Source organism: Podarcis bocagei, assembly GCF_964188305.1.
Source record: "Podarcis bocagei genome assembly, chromosome: 6".
NCBI lineage: Eukaryota > Metazoa > Chordata > Lepidosauria > Squamata > Lacertidae > Podarcis > Podarcis bocagei.
Genome location: NC_138130.1, coordinates 7627522 through 7636637, shown reverse-complemented (window position 1 = coordinate 7636637; position 9116 = coordinate 7627522).

Sequence of the window (9116 nt, the reverse complement as noted above, 5' to 3'; positions counted from 1 at the left end):
CGCTGGCATAATGCTTTCTAAGGCCTGTGTAAACATCAAACTAACTTGGGTCCCATCAAGCAAAACAGAACCTACCAGCCATATATTATAGCCTAGACAGCAAAAAACAAGAGGTTTAGTGAACTCACTAGCTAGATAAATTTGTCCACTAAAGTTTGTTAAAGATTGAAACCTAGCCATCTCCCCCCTCCCCCGCCATTTTCCTAAATAATAGTGAAAACCCTTTTTGTTTATCCTTTAATAAATTCTCTTGAGAGGCCCATACACTTTGGACTTTTATTTTTGTGTCCATGAAAGTAATTGACCTTGTGCAACAACTTCTCCTCATGCAACAAAACATTCCCTCCTTCTCCTCTCCCTGCTTGAGGGTTCCCCCGCCCCAGCCCTCCACAACATTTTGAGCAGGGCATAGGAGGAGGCGTGGGATAATAAATTTGGTTTCACAACTGGAAATTGTTCTGCAAGCATAATGGCTTTGTTATATACAACTCTTAGAGATTATTTTTATTTTAAACTCACTTTTAAATATCATTAGCACATCCCCTATTGTTTTCCTTGCTGCAATTGTGCAACAATAGATAATCCCTTTCTCTCCCCGAAAACCCAATTGGTTCTATCTGTAATGATTTATCAGCAAATTGTAAAGACATATTTATTTCACCAAGCCTTTGGGATGATGTAAGTGTTCTTCCCCTGCCATGAGTATGTGTCCTGGTGCTTCTATTTTTTGCTCTTTTTTATCATGGCATGTTCATATTATTTTATATTGCATTGTTTTAATAATTTTAAGCTACCTTGGTGATTAACTTGGTTGAATCTACTGGTATGTAGATAAATGAGCAAATCTCTTAAGAATGTGATCAAGAGTTGGTTATGTTCTGTTTATTTATATAATTTCTATGCCACTTTACATTTGGCTCTTTTGGATAAAATACATATTTTTGTGAACACTTTCCCCACACTGAAACTGCATTGCAAAATCCAGAGAAGTGCATAATTTGAGTACATGCTGTGTTCCAATCTGCAAGCACATTTGGGAGTGTTGAATCAGATCGATCCACCATGGGGGGGGGGGAGAGAGAAATTAAACAAATTCAACCCCCATCCCTGCCATATATGGTGGTCCACACAAAACTAGATATTGAATTTTCCTGTTCTACTGAATAGAACTGGGAAAACAAGAGTCCTGGCATGCATCTGGCAGAGTCACCACACACAGTTCAACTGGAGAGTCACCAATGCCATGGTCACACCGTACATTATCTCACTGTGATATCCCTTTAAACAGTCATGCCTTCCCTCTAAAAAATTATGAGTGCTGCCATTGGTTAAGGGTGCTGAGACTTGTTAGGACACTGCTATTCCATTTCCAGAGCTACAGTTCCCAGAGCGGTTTAACAAGCAACACCTTGTCACATGGAATTCTGGGAACTGTAGTTCTGCAGGAGGAATAGGGGCCTCTTAACAACTCTCAGCTCCCAGAATTATTTAGGGGAAGCCATGACTGCTTAAGGTGGCCTCCTAGTGCTTTAAATGCCTGGCTTGAATGTGGTCCAAGGTGTGCAGGCCTGTTTCATTTCTTGTTTAATGGCTGCCCTAATGTTCCACATTGCATTACTTCAATTTATCCTAATTTAAAACTAAAGTGCCCTTCTTAAGGTGAGGGTGTTTTGGTTTGTTTATTTGTTTTCTTAAAGACGTACGTGATGACTGTTTGATTTTGCAAAGTCCTTCCTTATGTACGGCATCATTACTGCCACTTGGCTTGTCAGGCCTTTCTTGAAAATGAAACTCTGACTCAACAACTTTGCCCTTGGTTAAATAAATAAACCGTAACTGTAGTTGTAACATCATTATCAGAGTACGAACCTGAAGGTCTGCTTAGGATTTATTAGGGCTACACGGCCATTACCAATGCTACTTAAACTTTATTGCATTCACCTTGCTGCCTAACAGCATGTGTGCTGCTCTTGTGTCATTGAGAGAAGACTCAGCAACTCCTCCAGTTCTAGTCAAATACAGCTTTCTCCTGTACTGCCCACTCCAGCCTTTGTGCTTTGCTGAGCTTATCGTGCCTTCTCCTTTTATAAAAGGGTGCCATATGTGGATTTTTTTGGTGAGGCAAAACCCACGGCAACATTCAGAAGTTTGCCCTTCTTTAGTACAGTGGTACCTTGGGGACGCAGGTGGTGCTGTGGTCTAAACCACAGAGCCTAGGGCTTGTTGGTCAGAAGGTTGCGGTTCAAATCTCTGCAACGGGACGAGCACCCGTTGCTTGGTCCCTGCTCCTGCCCACCTAGCAGTTCAAAAGCACGAAGTGCAAATAGATAAATAGGTACCGCTCCGGCGGAGAGGTAAACGGCATTTCCGTGTGCTGCTCTGGTTCGCCAGAAGCAGCTTACTTATGGTGGCCACATGACCCGGAAAAACTGTCTGCAGACAAACACTGGCTCCCTCAGCCTATAGAGCCAGATGAGCGCACAACCCCAGAGTCGTCCGCGACTAGACCTAATGGTCAGGGGTATCTTTACCTTTTCCTTGGTTTACAACCATAATCCATTCCGGAGGTCCATTTGTAAACCAAAACAGGTTGTAACCCAAGGCACACTTTCACCAATGGGGCCTTCCCCCAAAAATTGTTATCCAAAAAAAATGGGTTGTAATCCAAAAAAAGTTTGCAAACTGGGACACGCACTTCTGGGTTTGACGTGTTTGTAATCCAAAACGTATGCAAACCAAGATGTATACAAACCAAGGTACCACTGTACTGTTGCAAGATATGTGAGGATAACAATATGTGTCCAGGAATCAAGGTCCTCTGTTCTAGCTATGAAACCTTTCCATAATAAATATTTTAAAAATCCAGGACTTTGCACCAAAGTGCTAATGAGCAGCACAGGGCCAGTCTGCAGTGTGGTGCGTGAATCCATAGCTGTCAACTTACAGATTTGAAAATAAGGGACCAGCAGCCTTGAAAATAAGGGACCAGCAGCCAAAATAAGGGACCTGCAGCCCTCACCTGTTCCAGGCACTCCAGTCTTCCTGTCCTCCTGCAGTCTGGTCAAACTCATGCTGGTAGCTTCGAGAACACTGTCCAACCAACTTTGTAACCAGAGGTTCAACTGAAAAGAATCTGAATCACATGCACCACAAGGCCTATGCAGCCTCAACTTAAGATGGCTCCCCGGCCTGGCTTTGCACTGCAAAGTTTGCAGCAGTACGTGCAACAAAATGGCGTCCAGCATTCAAAAAACCCCTCAGCTTGCATTAACTAGCCACACACAAGGCATGCAAGCTCCACACTCCAGTTGTTTTTAGACTTCTTATTGGGTGAGCAACACAGCCAAGCAACACAGTTGGAGCCTCCCTCCTCTCTGGCCGGCAGGGAGGGAGGGAGAGGAGCTGCTTCCTTTGAAATTTAAGGGACATCCCCTCTGTCCCTTCCCCTCTGTCCCCTCTTTTGAAGCAAGGGGCGGAGGGGAGAAGATCGCTTCTCCCCGTTGCAGCCCCTTGGTTCAAAAGGGGTCCGGGGACAGAGGGGAATGGCCGCACGCCTTCCCCTCTGTCCCCGGAGATTGCGGGGCAAGTTTCGTTTTGTGAAGCAAGCCCATAGGGAAATTCGTCTTGCGAAGCAACTCGAAAACGAAAAAACCTTTCGTCTTGCGAGTTTTTCGTCTCGCGAGGTGTTCGTCTTGCGGGGCACCACTGTACTGAGAGAGCCAAAACAGGCATCTCTGAAGAAGTAACCTCAAGTTTATGAGCATATGTCAACACTGTGATAAACATTCTGCGCTTGTTCCTAGAAGTGAAAGACGTGACTAGCAAATGCTTTATTTTCAGCTCAAGGCTGAAAGGCACCTGGAAGGATGCATTTATGGGAGCACAAATACTGGAAAGTGTCCTTCACTAAGCTCCACTTTCCATTGCTTAAGAACAAGAGCTGCTATTGAAATCTCCATTAGTCAAAAGGTGACTGGTGAAGCATCTCCTCACAGGCCAGCAGTGCATTGGGGGGGGGGAGGGAGAATCCCAACTGAGATGCTATTAAGCCATTTCTCACTCTTTCTTCCTTGCCTTCATCCAGAGTACGGATCAACCAATCGCTTCCTTTTCATTACATCTACAGTGGAACCTCGTGCTACGTACCGTCCTCCTTACGAACGCTTCAGGTAACGAGCTCCGCTCACCCGGAGGTAGATGCTCCTGGCAGCGAACTTTGCCCCGGGTTGCGAGCGGAAGTCATGCTCCGGCGGCACGGAGGCCCCATTAGCTAAAGTGGTACCTCAGGTTAAGAACGGTTTCAGGTTAAGAACAGACCTCCGGAACGAATTAAGTTCGTAACCGGAGATACCACTGTATTTGAATATGCATGGTATTTACACAAACCTTGTGCAATAATTAACACGTTTTTATAGGCACGTATTTTCACCATCTTTTAATCCTGATCTCTCCTTTGATTCAATTCGGCATCCTCCTTGGCTCTCTTTCTTCTCTCCTGTTCCCTCCTTTTTAGGAATCAAATTGAATGCCCTTGAATAAAATTCTGCATTTCCTGCTTTCTGTTCCTCTCCTCCTGACCAGTTAGTGTGCCTCCTTTCTCAATGGGTTTAACCTGATAATTTCTAGTGTAACCAAAGGCCTGTCTTTGAAGATCCGTAAAGGTAAAGGTAAAGACTGGACCATTAGGTCCAGTCGCGGACGACTCTGGGGTTGCGGCACTCATCTCGCTTTATTGGTCAAGGGAGCCAACATTTGTCTGCAGACAGTTTTTCCAGGTCATGTGGTCAGCATGACTAAGCCACTTCTGGCGAACCAGAGCAGCGCACGGAAATGCCGTTTACCTTTCCGCCGGAGCGGTACCTATTTATCTACTTGCACTATGTGCTTTTGAACTGCAGGAGCAGGGACCGAGCAATGGGAGCTCACCCCATTGCGGGGATTCAAACCGCCGACCTTCTGATCGGCAAGCCTCAGCTGGTAGAGCAAGAGACTCTTAATCTCAGAGTCATAGGTGCACACCTCATGTTGGGCATAAGATTCTTGCATTGCAGGAGGTTGGACTAAATGACCATTGTTGGCCTACAATTCTACATTTATTGTTGTTGCATTATTACATAGGTATAGTTTAACCACAGATATCTGAAACTGCATTTTAGGATTTGAAATGGCACATGGACTTGTGGGAATAGACAGTGATTCATGGATAATTGCATATAGTGTAAATTCATAACATCTGAAAATGACTTTTTGCTGTGCAGATTCCTCAAGCATCCCAAAGCAAGACTTGTACAGGCAAGAGGAAATACCCTGCTCATTCTCTTATTCTCTTTGCTGCCAGCCTCACACACTTTGCCTGAACAGAAATATAAACAGAGATATATAGCCTGCATACTGGGGACTTAGAAAAGATGGGTGCCATCGGCATACATCTATGTGTGATATGGAGGCCCAAGAGGGGGTAGTAAGGGGAAAGGGTGGACAGATTCTGTCCACATCCACATCATATATTTAAAGCACTATGGTACCATTTTAAAATAGCCATGGTTTCCCCCATAGAACTATGGGAGCTGTAGTTTGCTAAGGATGGTACAATGGAAGAGAATGAAAAAAGAGATTTGCAAAATTATCTATAGTTTCTATGAACATTTGTGTGTCGCTGTGTGGCAATTAAAGATCAGCAGTCTGCAGATTACTTCTAAGCCTTCCTCGTTCCGAGTTTGCTCTCTGTGTGAAATCTTTTCTTCCCGCAAGGAGATGTTCCTCTTTAAGGCCTTGAAAATACATAAAGACCAAATTCAAATTCACTGATTACTGTAATTCACCTGGTGGAGTGACACTTGAATAGGTTTCAGTTTTTAGCATTCCCCCCTCACCTGTAGATTGCTAGTCATTCTACTGTTGAAATACCCCGATGCTATTTAGTGACCTATGATATTTCTATTGTGTTTATTAATCATAGGTGATAAGTGGAAAGACTCATTATCACAAATTACGTTTCTCCCCCAATTGCCTTTGGCAATGAATGCATTTTACATAATTGCCTGATAACTGAGGTTCAGTTTTTAATTAATAGAATCCTGTGTAGGATACAGGGCTGTAATTGGGGAAGGACAAGTGGATGTAACCACCTCACCTCACTTGGAACAGTGATTTTTCCCACTGTAAAAATGGGGCGGGGGGTATATATGCATTACAGAGACTAACAAAATGGAGGCATGTTTTTAATTGCAAAACATTGTAGCTCCAAAAACAAGGGTTTCCATTTCGAGAATTGGGCCTTAGAATAGGAGAGAGAGAGAGAGAGAGAGAGAGTTATCAGTCCAGTATTGTGCCCCATCCCCGTGCCAGTAATCCATATTCCATCCCTGAGCCCCACCTAGGATCACCTGATTAAAGGAAGGATCCCAAACTCTTAAAATATGATTGTGAGTACTGCAAGGAGTTGACAGGAAGAATGAGTAAACTTAAAAGGGCGATTATTTTTAACGATTGTGTCGTTTTAACATGCCAAACTTACAATGGGTGACTAAGGGCTTGTCCTCATTTCCGCTAGTCCCATGCCTGGGAAGCATGGGTTCGAGTGGTTTTCTGTTTGCACTTCCACTTTGCCTGGGAAAACCTGTTCTTTAGCGCTGAATCGAAGCAACCATCAACCCATGGAAAACCCAGTTGACAATTGCTCTGATTCAATGGTGAAGATTGGGTTTTTCCAGAGGGAAAAGGGTGGGACATGTGTAAGGTGGAATCTAGACACATATAAAAAACACGGTGAAAATGCTTTTTTAAAAAAAGTTTTGAAAAATAGATTGAATTTGTCATAGCTCACCATCGCCATCTAGTGTCACATTTGTATAATGCACTTTACAATACACTTTAAATGTTTTATTTGCATCTGTATAGCTGAGACCTAAGTCTGGATGAGCCCTAAATGATATGTTTCTTCCCAGCCTCCTCAGCTTTTATGGTTATCACCCTTTTCACACATGGTGGTCCTTTTAACAATCCCTCCTTTACCTGTCACCATGCAGATAAGATAAGATTGCCAGGTGCTTAAAGGGCATAAGGGTCAAACAGAAATGTGTATAAGGGTGGGTGTTTTTTTGTGGAGGGGTCTCACAAAACAATTGAAAGTCTGAAAACCTCCACCTTCTATCACTGGATCTCTTTCTAGTTCCACAGTTCTTCCCCTCTATGGTTCTATATCAAGAGCACCAGCATGTATAATACGCCTGAATCCTGCTTGAATTATCTCTCATGGTTGCAGGGCTCCATAAACTCCCAGCACTCCCAGTGTCCTGTTGTTCAGTTCTTTCAATTGCAGCCCCTCGACTACTGTTATGGGTGGAAGAAGTAAAATATGAAGTTGTCCAATTCATTGTTTGTTGCCCTGTCTTATTTTACCCTGTTATTATGAAAAATGTGCATCTTTTAAAGCAGGGATGGAAAACCTGTGACCCTCCCAGATGTTACCGAACTGCAACTCCCAGCATCCCTGATCACTGGCCATACTGGTCAAGGCTCATGGCAATTGAAGTCCAAGAACATATGGAGGCCTGCAGACTCACCATCCCTGCTTTAAAGTGTTGATTTGAAATTCCAGCCTCTTGAGTAATATTTTATTCATTTTTTATTGAACATCTTTGATTTGCATTCAACATACAAATTAAAATAATAGAGGAGGACGCTCATGGTTTGTGAAATATACCATGTTTAGGATGATCTGAAGAGCCTTCTCAATGATTCAGATGCTAAGTGAAAAGCAATAACAAGATTTGTTTTACAAAACAGCCCTTGAGCATACGCCACACTTCAATTTGATAAACACTAAAGTATTGCATTCTGTAGTGACACCATTCATGCAGGTATATAATGAGGGTTAAATATCACATTTCTCAGGCTGTCTTTATATATTCATCACCATGTCTGCCATTATATGCTTCAGAGTAATAGCTTTCAAAGCAGAAAATACTATTTTATTTTCCAAACATATCACTTTCAATTGCCTTTTAACATATGGTTACCAGACATCCCTGCTTCCCGGGGATAGTCCTCGGATTTACAAATCTGTCCCCAGGAAAAATCCATCCCTGGAATGTCCCCGGATTTCATTTAATGTCCCCGGATTTATATTTTATTTTTTAAATCATTTTTATTAGTTTTTAGCATATTAATTATCATTCATACAACAAAACTTCTCATCTTATACAACATTTTTTATTGTATACACCTCTGATGATTTTCCGTTCTTATCACTTATTATACATTTCTTAATTTCATATTACCTTTAATTATCTTGACTAACGATCCTCCTCATTGTCTTTTTTGCAATATTTCAAATAATTCACCTTACAAAACTTCTTGCAAACCTACTAGCGTAATCTGATCATTACAATTACTTTTCAAATAGTCCGTAAATTTACTCCAGTCTTCTGAGAATCTCTGGTCCCGCAGGTTTCGAATTCTTCCTGTTAGTTTTATCTAATTCTGCATAGTCCATCAATTTCGTCCTCCATTCTTCTTTTGTCGGTAATTCTTCTTTCTTCCAATTTTGTGCCAATAATATTCTTGCTGCCGTCACTGCATATAAAAATAACTTACAATCCTTTCTGTTTCTATCATCACCTACAATGCCAAGTAAAAATGCTTCTGGTTTCTTAATAAATGTATATTTCAACATTTTTTTCATCTCATTATATATCACCCGGATTAATATTTTAAGTGTCGTAGATTTATTAGTTGGGAATGAATGTTGCGTGATTGGTTCAACGACACAAGACACATCATATGGGGACTTCCAGCAAGGCAAAATGGCGGGCGCCATGGCAGTGAGCAGCTCCTGAAGCCAGCCAGAGCCAACTGCGCTACCAGGCTGGCTCCGGGCTGCTGCGGCTGCCGCTGCCACCACCACTGGCGAGGGGGAACCAGGGACACCTGGCACGTCAACTGGGGGAACTGCTGACACCCCCCCTTGACCCAAATTGAGCCGGGTGCCCGGCGATTGCCCAGTGGCGCTCCAGGGCCAGGAAAACCCCAGAGCCAACACAGGGAGACATTGGAGAGGAGGAGGAGAAGGAAGAGAGAGAAAGATGAAGGAGAAAAAAGAGGGGGGCAACCTT